This window comes from Amphiura filiformis, chromosome 3 (assembly GCF_039555335.1).
Source record: "Amphiura filiformis chromosome 3, Afil_fr2py, whole genome shotgun sequence".
NCBI lineage: Eukaryota > Metazoa > Echinodermata > Ophiuroidea > Amphilepidida > Amphiuridae > Amphiura > Amphiura filiformis.
Window position 1 is genome coordinate 82,675,050 of NC_092630.1, and position 13,053 is coordinate 82,688,102.

A 13,053-nucleotide genomic window follows, 5' to 3' on the forward strand; every position below is an offset into this window, starting at 1 on the left:
GTTGATCAAGTTATCCAACTATTAAGCTCGGGGGGGCACTCAACACAAATGACCATACGGGTATGCTCCCCGGAAAGGCCCCCTTTTGGATTTCGCAGCTCCGAAAGACCCCTATATTTGACCAAAATAAGCTCCGAAAGACCCTTGATTTTGATAATTTCAGCTCTGAAAGGTTTTTTCAAGCGATTTTCAACCAGAAAGCCAAGAAAGATCCTTGATTTTGACTGTTCGTAGCTCCAAAAGTCCCCATTTTACTTATTCGCAGCTCCAAAAGACCCCCTTTTCTCGGTACGCCGTCAGCTCCCAAAGACCCTCCACCTCAACATTCCGGGAGAGCATACCCACCAACATTTTTCGATGTGCCCCCCGGGTTAAGCTTCTGTCTTAATACTTCGGAGCACTTGGAACGTATTGCTCTAGCGTCTGCGAGTTCTCTGACAGTGAGCATTACGAGTGAGGGTGAACTGAGAATAAAGACATGATTTTAAAAATCACGAGAAGGAGATGGTTTGTCCACCTTCCATTCAATTTATTCCAATTGAAGGCATTCATCAAATCACAAATTTGGGGTCTGATACCAGCAGATAAAAACTTATAAAAGTTTATTTTGAAGGATTTTGGAGAGTATAACTTTATTAATACTACTACCGCAATACATATCAACTTATTGCGTGCTGGGCTTTTACGAATTCGGCTCTTAAAGCCGTCTAGGTTTGGCTATTGAATTAGCATGGGGCAAAATGTAACGTGAATATTCCCAAACGTTCCACTCACATATAATGATCTGTGCGTAATAAGGTATTTCAAAAGGTTCTAGCTCAACCATAAATCCCTGCTTTGTGAAATTGTAGGTTTATAATAAAATAAACAGAAAGGAATCTTTACCCGGACAAACATGACCCATTAATCTAAATTAGTGTTATTCTTAGGAGTCCAGCCTTCCAGCATCAATCATGCTGATGTATGTAATTTGAGATGATTTTTTGCTGGTGGTACTTCTATTTACTTTTGTTTGACGTTAATTGTAGGTTAATACATGCCTATCACTTGTTGGGAGAGAAATTGTACAGAATAATGCACGCGTACTGAGATGTTGATGCGTCTAATGCACGAGCCCCGAAGGGTGGAGTGCATTAGACGCATCAACATCTCAGTACAAGATTTTTTATAACAATATTGTCACTAAAAATTTTGGAAAATGCAGGCAAATATAAATGTACCAACCCGCAAGTAAAATGAACGCGGCGGAAAGCACTGCGCGTACTAGAAGTGTATGAATTTCCATTAGTATCCATTCGCATTTTCAAAGCCTTATAATAAGGACCACCTTGAAGAAAGGACAAACAGTTTGCTTTACCGATACAGGTGTAACTAATAAAGTTTGGTTCTGACCTCATACAGAAATTCGGAAAAGATACAGAACCGGTTATGATACCTTTGATAACAATTTGAATGATCATTGTAGTTTGGTAAAATATAGGGCCTGTCAGATTGTTAAGCGAACCAGTGCACCTACGGCGCCAGGCTCTGGATTCCATATATCGCCACGTACAATCGCGCCTTGGGGGCATTCGGGTCCTTGCCGGCGGTGCGCGGAGACGAACGAAAACCAATTATGCGTCTCATCTGAAGCGTATAGGTACTCGCCTGCAGGTCGCATCAAGTGCGTCTCTAAAATGCGCCCATGATCCACGTCGCGCTTGCATGGCAACGAATGCCTCGAGCACATTCCGAGGGAAACCGAATACCCCAATTTTAGCTCCATGCCTGTATCAAGATGGCGGTCGAGTCCGGGTTTTCCTTTTCTAATTGACCTTTTTGGTAAATCCCATAACCCTTTGCGAGTACACCTGAGAACTCGTCATTTGACGTCACGCCGACTTGCAATGCGCAGAAACGATGTTCGATAAACGATGTGCGCATCGGCGCGGAGCGGCGTGACGCAGAATGACGAGTTCTTAGGTGTACTCGCAAAGGCTTATGGGATTTACCGAAAAGGTCAATTCTGTGATAGGAACGGAAAGCGTACGGTATTATACACATTCCAGGAAATATTTTAAATTTGTTTGTTCTAGCATTCTACATTTCCAAAACAATTATCACATTTATGTGTAAATGATTCTCAACGCTACACAGACATTATCCTCGAAAAAATATAGAAATTTAGCACAATTTGACATAGTTATAGAAAATATTGGAATATTTTGATGATTTTTTTGTATTTTGAATGGCAAGATGAGTAAATAATCAAAATTCGAACATCGCGCCATCGGCGCACCTAGTCCTCGCATGGTGTCGTAACAGATAATCTGAAAAAAAATAGCCATCAACAAGCTGTTTCTAGTCCCTTTATTACACCGTCCCAGGTCTTACGCCCAACCCTGCCATATAAACATCTCAAAAAAGGTAACTAACCCCCTTAAACAATGGCCATTATTCAAAACGGGGCTATTGTATTGCAAATCTGAAAAATGCGTTGGAAGCAGAAGTTATTTCTGCGCATTTTGATACCTCATTTGATACGATAGCTCAGAAAACAATAAAACACCGGTCAATTTAATGTAACGAGGTCCAGATTTGAAAGTTGCACTTACATACAAATTTTTACAATACAAAAACACTCAGATATCATTACACAGATTTCCTTTAAATAAAATGAATGCAAAATCAATAGAATTTACTGCAACTTTCAGATCTTGGGCTACATTGATTTAAATGTACGCTGTGACGTCAATATTTAGTCAATTGCTACAAATGAGATGTCAAAATGTGCAGAAATAAATTTAGCTTCCAACGCATTTTACAGATTTGTAATACAATCACCCGTTTTTGAATAATGGTCATTATTTAAGGGGGGTCAGTTACTTTTTTGAGATGTTTAGATGCAATGGGTTGCAGTCACTCAAAGAACATACTTTTCTGTTCATATTCATAAGTATTTCAAACATTATTATGAAAATGACACCACAAACTTACTACTAAATGCAAAAACTTTTAATTATTGACACCAAACAAATTTGAAAGAGTGGGCACCGTTAGTCACCGGAAACGTAAATCTGGATTTGACAAAATATTGATTATGTGGAAAAGCAGTGTGTCAAGTTAAATTTGTAGTTAGGGGCTGTGCAATAATTATGAGCCTTGGGGGGAGGGTATTATTGACAATGATTGAGGGGCAAGAAAGTTTTGGCTAACCCTACATTAGTTGTTTTTTGTCCCTCTATGCGTACCGTCTAGTCTGTATTTTACTTGTTTGCCCACATCAGTTGGTATACCTTTTCTTTCTTAACATAGTTGTTACTTATTATAATCAATTAGGCTTAATGGTGTTTTTTTGTTTTAGGACACCATCAGAATAAAAGTAAGTGATTTTTAGCATGTCCTCTGCTTGTAGCATGAGTTACCGTTTGTCACAGCTATCTCATACGTACAAAAGTTGATATCTTCATTTAGCAATACTATGAGGATCTTGCCTTGAATGTTGGGTATTAAAATACTAAAAAATAAAGATTCCTATATCTTGTCTAGGACGCCAAAACCCTCGGCCCTGTAGAATATAGAAAAAAAAAACAGGTAAAATTTGAGCGGTTTCTTTATATCAACTGGTGAAAAATAAGACATTCATAATTCATTATACTGAAGACAAAAAAAATCTTTACATATATATTGTTTTGCTTTCTAGTTCTTTCTTTCTTAAAAGTATTTGTTTGCTGCAATACTAATGTTCTAGTTTACAAAAGATGATTACAAGCACCGTGTGTACGACAAGCGTTAATTGCCTCGTATATTGCTTGATAATTGACTCGTACTCGTATTACATATAGACGGTGCATACGCTGCCGAGATACACTACTGCTACGTTACGAAAAAGGAACGGAAGTTTATCTTTCAACCTGTTACCTGAAATATTGTCTTCAAAAATCAAATATATCTGATTGTGTCAATTTGTAATGCCCTCTTTGCTGAAGTATTATTGGTTTTTAGACCGTATAAAATTATAGTTTTGGTTCTTGTCCAGATGATTTTCATGAATTGAAGGAGGGATTTTTTTCTTTGATGTAAAATTGGCATTGTTAGTAGTTTTAGCTGGGAATTGTCGCTATATTTTGTTAGATACGATAGTTTGTGATGCGAGCGACAATAATGTACTCATCACTGGATAGAGAAGGCCCGTATAGCTATACATTGGTACCAAATATAACGGTATATGACGATTAATATTGAAAATTAAGGAGGTTTGGAACAACCTTCCCACTTCGTAGCTCGTAAAAAGTGGTTCATGTGATGAGATTTGCTTGGTCTCCTTTTAATACTTAGTTTACGGTGATAATCACATCTGCTTTTGATATCAAAAATATCCCTTCAATCAATACCTATCAATCCAGGTTTTAAAATTTCTCCTCTTGAGTGGGCACTCTTTATGACATACATTGGAAAACCTCTTGTTAATCCATGTACCTGTTCCACGCATCATGACGGTCATTTAAACCCATAATCATGTTTATTAGATCACATAGAATCTCTTCTTGGTCATTGATAAAACTGGACTCAGTGAAGTTCTAAAAACAATGATATTCTTTAACGTTTTCAGGTTTATTTTTTTAGAAATTCCCTTTTAGATATATACAGGCTGCAAGAAAAAGAATTATTATACTTTTATTATACAATCACATTGTTATTGCGAGACCCTTAGCCATGGTAAATAATTATTAGGACAGGTATTATATATAGCCTATAATAGACATAGGCCTAATTTCTATTATCTCCAAGAAATAAGGTCTATTTTTTCTATGATCTCTAATCTAACAAATGTGCAAGTCAACACCCAGGACTCGCAAGCCTAGAGAGATTGCGATTTCCAAATCTATTTGGTATCTATTCAAAACCACTCTCCTGTGACGGGATTTTGAATAGATTCCACGTACGTTCGATGCTACGTTTGGAAATCGCAATCCCTCTACTATATTTTGCTAAACGTATACCACTTTTGTCTTTTTCTCCGGAGGGAAAGACAAAATAATGGTTTAAAACAGGCTCCCAATTACTGGAAATTGTGCCCTACTCTGGGTGGACAAGCATGGGGCTTCAAATAATTATACATAGGATTAAAAAAAAAAATTCAAATTACACATTCAAATTACTCTTAACAATATTCTTTCTATGACAATTATTAATTGATTAGAAAAATCGAATCTTAGCATAAGCTTGACAGGAACAGATATACAGGATGTATCAAAACAGGGTGCATTGCCAAACAATTCTGCAAGGCGTTCTGTCCACAGAGGAGAGAGAAAACAGAAGTTGTACAACCAGTCAAAGTCTCCGCATCACCCGATAATGAGGGCCGATTGTTCCATGAAATGCGACATTTTTGCAGGCGAGACTGCTAAGAAATTTCCGTAATCGCGAAAGCACGCAACGCTCTATCGCGTATACGCAAAGGCACGCAGCGCTGGCGTGATTGAACAATCGGCCCTCATGAATATGCGAGAAATACTATACAATACACGGGGACTTTGACTGTTGATACATGGTCTGTAGAAGTCTGTGGTTCTGTCAATTACTGCAAATACCGTGGTGTTCTTGTTATTAACTTCGCGCAACTGCATTTTTACACGGTTCACAAAAATAGCCACTGAGTCCTTATTATTGTCAGTGATTTTACAGTTGTGGGAGGACAAGATGTTGATATATACGCCTAACCCTCTTATTTTGTTCCATTATCTATTGTATTTCCTTTGTTCAAAGTCTCGTCACTGTCGATTATATCAAGTAATGTGGACAGGTCAAGATAATCCTGGTCAGGTCAAGATAATCTTGGTCAATAAATTTTGAACAAGAGAAGTACATGTTCGTATTTAGAAACACTGGCCACATTATTTGACTTTTTGGACATTTCAACAAACTTAAAATGCATCAAAGTGCATTATGAAGTGATCAAACTATAGAGGGCTCTACTTTATATATTTTACACGATCAGCATAAATTATTATGCAAGTTTATGCATATTATATTTGAATGAAGATGGTAGACATTACTTGTGTATATTTAATGACACCAAGAACACCTCTATTGAATAATGCAAATTAGTTTGTATTATGTCTCTCAACTTAAGCCTGCATAATTAGGACGAGGGTGTCAATCTACCTTTGTCCCCCTCTCCCAACAAAACGCAGATTCCGACGAAGTAGGTAACAAAACAAGAGCCATGCGGTCTTACATATTAAGTTCAACCAAGGATATTTTGCACCTACATTACAGGCCACAAGACTAGATGTAGAAACACTACAACAATCCGCGGCCTAACCCCAACCAAAATAGGAATCTGCGTTGATTTGGTTCTGGACATTTGTTCTATAAGTATATTAAAGATAAATATATATTCTATGGTGTTAAACGAGTTACCTTCATGTCTAGGTAAAACACACCCACTTTGGTAATTTGACCTTTGAACTATTTATATATTCGATTATTAATATTACGAATATGTATAAGGAATTAATAAGGCTATCACTTGCATTTGTCACTAGATAGACTCATAGACTCGAACGCAAGATATATGAGAAGAATATTACACTGTCTCGTGGTGTTTTTATTTTGGGAAAACCCTAAACTTTTACAAGATAATACATCAGCTTTTCCATTTTGTCTTTTGGAAAATGAATAGACCATTACAATCGGTGTCTTGTTGAGGTATGGTTCGCATGCTAGTCGCTCGGAAGACACCGATTATCTATGGTAATGGTCTGTTTCTCACCCTTTATCTACTACATAGCTATCAACTAAAGCATTTTAACCAAATACCTCATACTTTTTATTCTAGTGACACTTTATTGAACACATTTTTATCTTTACCAGCAGCCAGCGCACATTAAGATTGAACCCCCCCCCAAAAAAAGTGCATCTGGCCGGATTCGAACCGACGACCTTCGTATTACTAGCACGACGCTCTATCCAATTGAGCCACAGAGGCAAATTTGTAGTACCCGTACCCGTACTCATACCCGTACCCATGACATGCCATCCTGGAGACTCTTAACTAGTACACGCATTGCTCTCTTTGCCGATGATGTCAAATTATATAGAATTATTCCACAGATGATCAAGTGGCTCTGCACAAATGACCTCAATGCTCTGAATAACTGGAGTACAACATGGGATATTGATTTTAATGCAAAAAATGTGCGATGCCCCAGGTCAAAACACGTAAACGTTACCATGTTGCTCCTGTTTATTATAAACTTGGTAACCACAATTTACTTTCTGTTGCTAGAAAAACGATCTTGATCAATAATAATTTGAATTGGAAAATGCATATTAATCATTATGATTTGCAAAGCTAACCGTATTTTGGGCTTGATCCGTCACACTTGCAATGAAGTTAAAGATCACCTTACTCGAATTCTTTATATTTGGCACAAGTCAGACTTATTTTGGAATACGGGTCAGACATTTGGAATCCATCTACTAAGGGTCTCATTACTGCCATAGAAAGAGTTAGTTTGGAAAAAATTCCACTTTTTCAAAATCAGCCCCCCCACCATGAAATCCTGCGTACGGGCATGTCCGCGCCCCTTTCAAAAAGAAAAAAGGAAGGTTGCACTGCACATTCACCATGTTCACATCTCGTAGGCCAAATAATATATAGGCCCTATAGTGTAAAAATGGTTACCGAAATGGCTTCAATTCGGCCTATATTTTTATTTTCCCCAAAAACTGAGGGAACGCATCCTGCATCCGCGTATGGATAAAGAAGTGCCCAGTGTGTTTTGGGACCACAGCTAGTGAGGAACACCCCACCGTCGCTCTTTATCATTGGGTGTCTATCACGCTCCGGTGGGGAATCAAGACATATTATTTCCCCGATAGCGAGTACGTTCCACACAAATTCAATGGAGGCTGTTCACAAACGTTGCAGCCTAAATATATCAACGGATTCAATACAATATGTCTTAATAAATGAGTGAATGTTCTTAGTCATCCAGTAGTTCCAAACAGAGTTTTGGAATTAAATCTAATACTGGAACTTACTTTTTGCAACTATTGCGACGTTGCGTCTGGAAACACCAGACTTCATCAGGCAACTGACCCGTTGGACTGGTCACGTGATAGACCGTACTAGGTCGTACTCAACCGTAGCGAGCTCGACGGGTTCTTCGAACACATCAATAGCGTGGATGACAACAAAAAATTCACTCAAGAACTGCAAAGACAATACCCTAACGTTTCTCGATTGTTTGATATCTGTACAAAGCGATGGTACCCTGACATCTAAGGTGTAAAGGAAACCCACACATACTGACCATTATCTTCAGTTTGGTTCCCACCATCCACTCGTACACAAGTTAGGAGTAATTCGAACTCTCCAATATAGAGCTGATACGATCATAAGTGACTCTGAACAAGTTCCCGAGGAAAAGGACCACATCAAAACAGCCCTTAATAACTGCGGTTATCCGGACTGGGCCTATCTCAAAGCCACCAAGAGTAAGGAGCCAAAGACCGGAGGCGCGAGTGGTTAAACCAACAGAGCCCGCGTTACTATACCATATATTTCGGGAATCTCGGAACGCGTGAAGAACCACTTCAAATCCTTCAGAATTGCAACATCCTTCAAACCAGTTAACACGCTTCGCGGGAAACTTGTGAATGTAAAGGACAAGCAGCCGAAGGACAAACGCTCAAACTTAGTGTACGGGGTTGTGTGTGGTGACCCCGATTGGTCAGCGGCTTATGTTGGAGAAACCAAATAGGCGTTAAAAACCCGTATTGGTCAACATCCCGGTCAACATGGGAGACCAAGTACCAACGAAGCGCAAAACACCGCTGTTTACCTCCATTTAAAGGACACTGGACACTCAATTAAGAACGAGGAAGTCGTTATTCTTGATAAGGAGGAACAATGGGATAGGAGATGCATAAAAGAAGCCATTTGGGAACGCATTGAGCAACCATCACTGAACAAGAAAGGGGGACTCCGCTTTAACTTATCTCATGCATGGGACCGGGCCATCGGGTTGATACCTAACCGTCTATCACGTGACCAGTCCAACGGGTCAGTTGCCTGATGAAGTCTGGTGTTGGGTGAACGCCGCGGGCGATGGTGGCCTGAAAGTGCCTATTCTCCACGCCGGGACAGCCAGTGGATTTGTTCCTAACTGCGAGCTTGTTTTCCAGAGCAAATGTGCATCAAATGACTATCATGATGAGATGGACTCTGCTACATTTAAACGATGGTTCCAAGAAAAACTATTAAAAAATATTCCACCAAATTCAGTAATAGTTGTAGATAACGCAAGTTATCATACGGTAAAAGTCAACAAAACGCCTACTATCCATGATAGGAAAGCTGTTCAGCAACAGTGGCTTCGTGACCATAGCATTCCGTATGAAGAATCTATGATCAAAATACAATTGCAGGCTTTAATTGATAGAAATAAACCCCGTGACATTGAATACAATATTGACAATCTTGCTAAAAACATGGTCACTTTATATTGAGGCTTCCACCGTACACATGTGAACCACACATGAAACTGATGCAGGAAGCCCCTGCGAATGTCACTCCAGAAAACTGGGCTGCAGCAGAAAGGCATGTGATAAACATTGAACATGAATATTGGTCGCGAGAAGTACAATGATGCCAGACTGAGCGATGAAGCAATGGAGTCCTTCAGGTTTGCACTTGACGATGACGACAGCGATGTCGATGATGATGAGAGCGACGACGAACTTTATTATTCATCACGAAGAACACCCATACTATACTGTCTTTGTGTATGTGAGGAGCTACAGATGTCACAGCTTACTGCAGAAGTATAGCGTGGTAAGTTTCTAAAGCTTTGGATGCTTTCTTGAGTCGATTAATTCAGAAAAGTTCACGGTGTATACCATGTTTAACCCTATTCTATTACCCCCCCCCCATCAATTTCGTGCCATATGTCACGAAATGGCTTAATATGCATGTAAAAAATTATTTACACAAATAAGGTCTTATCTTTTGAAATCTTATCACTTCTCTATCAACAAGAAATCTTTTTTACTAATATAACTACCATTTACACATCATAAAATGATTTTAAATGTTGGAAAGTTGCATATTTTAACCATTTTTAGGCCACATTTTGCCCTAAAAATTGCCCAAAAATGTCCATGAACTTTTTAAATATAGTCCACAGTAACTCGGAATTATTTTTATTATATGTAGAAACATGGCAGTGTATCTAAAACTGCATGAAAATGCCACATTGATGTACTCATACACTTCAAAAATGTAAATCAAAATATTTTTCTCATCATATTTGGCTATGAGCTCATTAATTATTCATGAGCTAATTTGCATAAAATTTACATCCAAGTCATTTAAGTCCAAGCTTGCCAATGGTATGTCACTTATTGTAACACTGCAACGCGGTAGTTAATATGATACCTCCACACCACTCAAATATACCACTTTCGTGGGGGTAATAGAATAGGTTACAGAATACAGTCAGATCATTGTTGAATACATGTTGAAAAGCCGAAACACGGCTCACTTTTATCTGTCTTGTGTTCTCGGGCAAGAATACTTTGTAGTTTAACGTCACCATCCATTGTCCTTTACTTGCATGACCTGTTTTTCCACAAAATCCAAGCTGAGAAAGCACTGATTTTGCAATATTTCTATGATAACGTCTCGGAGTTCACATTCGCTGAATTGTTCGGTGTTCAAATGCAATTTGCCGCTATCTCACAGTTGCCCGGTCATGTCAAAATAACATCACGACGTCACGACGTCAAACGCGCTATTGACAAATCAAGAGCCTTGGGGAGTTTGATTGACAGTATACATCAGACGCGGTAAAGTCTTTTTATCTCTGTCTTGGACAATAGTGAAAACATGTCCAAGAATGACTTCAATTGGGCCGACATTTCACAAAATTTGGCTTTTTCAAATAAAAAGTGTACACATTAATAAAAATGGTTCACCAAATGGCTTCATATGTCTTCATTTTGCAAAAGCTCTCAGACGGGTACCACACAATACTACCTACATGGCTACATGCATGCAGGAAAGTAAGAGTAGCGCTACTCTTACTTCTCAGATGCATGTTAACTCCACTCATGAATCCTACTGTGAGTCCCCTGATCATAGTCAAAACAAATAGGTTACATGGATGGGGTTGGGTGGAGAGTAACACATGGATCCAGATAGCAAGTGCCCTAAATTTTAGCCTGGTCCAGGGCCCTGAAAAAGCTAAATCTGGTCCTGGCTACACAAAATGTACATGATACACACATGTAGATAAGTATACATGTATTGTAATACGGGGAGGCATTGGAACCAACTTTTTTTTTATTACCCTATTTAAACATGAAAACAACAATGAATTAAGGTTGCCGAATTCGGCAGACTTGCACTACTTTTTTTAACACAGGGAACTCGTGACCTACAGACTTGTATTTCTATAACATAGGTTATCGCTGATGAAATGATAATTTTAGTGTCCACAATTTTTGGGTAATAAAACATGTACTTTATTATTTTTTTTATAGTGGCATAGGGTGGTGTCATCTCGGGGGTGCAGTGTAATATAATGTGTAAAATATTTTCCACATGTAGGCCTAACCCAAAAACACAAAACGTTTTCAAAACGTTTTAAATTGGTTTTAGTTTGGTTTCGTTTTTGTGAAACGTTCAAAAAACGTTTTAAAAACGCTGCCGTGTAACAGTTCAATTATTGATTACTGAATGTTTGCACCAAAACGTTTTAATAACGAAATAATAACGTATACAACGGCTCTTAAGACAATCATATTGGAACACTAACACATCGTTTAGAAAACTTTCCAATACAACCAATTATTTTCGTATGTATAAAGCCATCATTAAATCGTATGTCGTCATTTATCATCATCATCTTCATATCATCATTATCATCAATATCATCATCATCATGCATCATCGTCATCATTATCAGCAGCATCATTCCATCAAAGAACACATTTTCATAACATGTTTCGGGGAAAAAAACTCCACACTTTTACGTTATCAAAACGTAAATTTGAAACGTTTTCTTAACCAAAAGTGACACGGTGTATGAAGGTATAAGTAAAACGCTATGATAACGGTTTTGAAACGTTTCATGCGAACGTAATCAAAACGTTTTTTAAGTGTAATATTGCAACGTTTTTGAAACAAAACTGAAACGTATTATTAACGTTAAAAAACGTGAAATGGCTAGCTGGCAAACCAACCTATTTTGCGAGTAGGATCTACTGCACTTTTTTTTTAATTATCATGTTTACATATCATCAGCCTTTGGTGTGATATTGTTCAAATAAAGTTTCAAATAATTGATTGCTGACAGTTTTTTTATAATGCTTCAACAGTCTAGGCGAAAATATCACTTGTTTTCGGCATCTTCAATTTAGCTGTTCTCTGTTCTCTCGATACTTGTCTTGTAATCTATTCATAGTTTTGAGTGAATGTAAGTCTTGAGCCTGCATGGTCCGTTTTCTATTAACTAATTCAGCAGATTTGTACTTACTTGTGCTGACCCTGATGCTACTTCTGCTTCCGGTAAAAAGGAATAGTTGGATTCGGGGAGGGAAAGACAATGATCAAGTACGAATAGTGCAAAACTTAACTAGGCACCAGTCCATAACATAACAGCAGAGAGGCGCTGGGTTCATAAACTATGAACTCGGGTGTAGAGGAGTTAATCAACTAAAATCTGCTTCATCCTCATATTTAAAATGTAGATCAGCAGACTTAATATAAATTAAAGCATGGCTCCTTCGAAGAGTACAGCATAATTGCACAACATGATATTCCAGAAATACTTGGAAGTTCGAACGTGAAACAGGATCGAGGACCTTAAAAGGAAAGCATGGAAGCCGAAGAGATCTCAAACATTGCAGTTCTTCAGAGCTTAGTTGAAAGGTTTTTTTCGCTTCGGTTTTGTGTTCTTTTAACCGCGTACCTAGCTCTAGAGGTTTCACCAATATTCGTTTTTTCACAGTTGCGACATGGGGTTTCATAAACGCATTCGGCTGTTTGTAATGAATCGC

At 38.3% G+C, this 13,053-nt stretch overlaps 1 protein-coding gene and 1 non-coding gene across 2 annotated transcripts in view; one reads left to right on the forward strand and one right to left on the reverse strand.

Moving 5' to 3' along the window:
* LOC140147547 (uncharacterized) overlaps positions 1-13,053 on the forward strand; it is a 40,369-nt gene that overhangs the window by 19,539 nt on the left and 7,777 nt on the right. The window lies entirely within an intron of this gene.
* On the reverse strand, positions 6,900-6,973 carry Trnat-agu (transfer RNA threonine (anticodon AGU)). The gene has a single exon. It is a non-coding gene; the product is annotated as a tRNA-Thr (tRNA).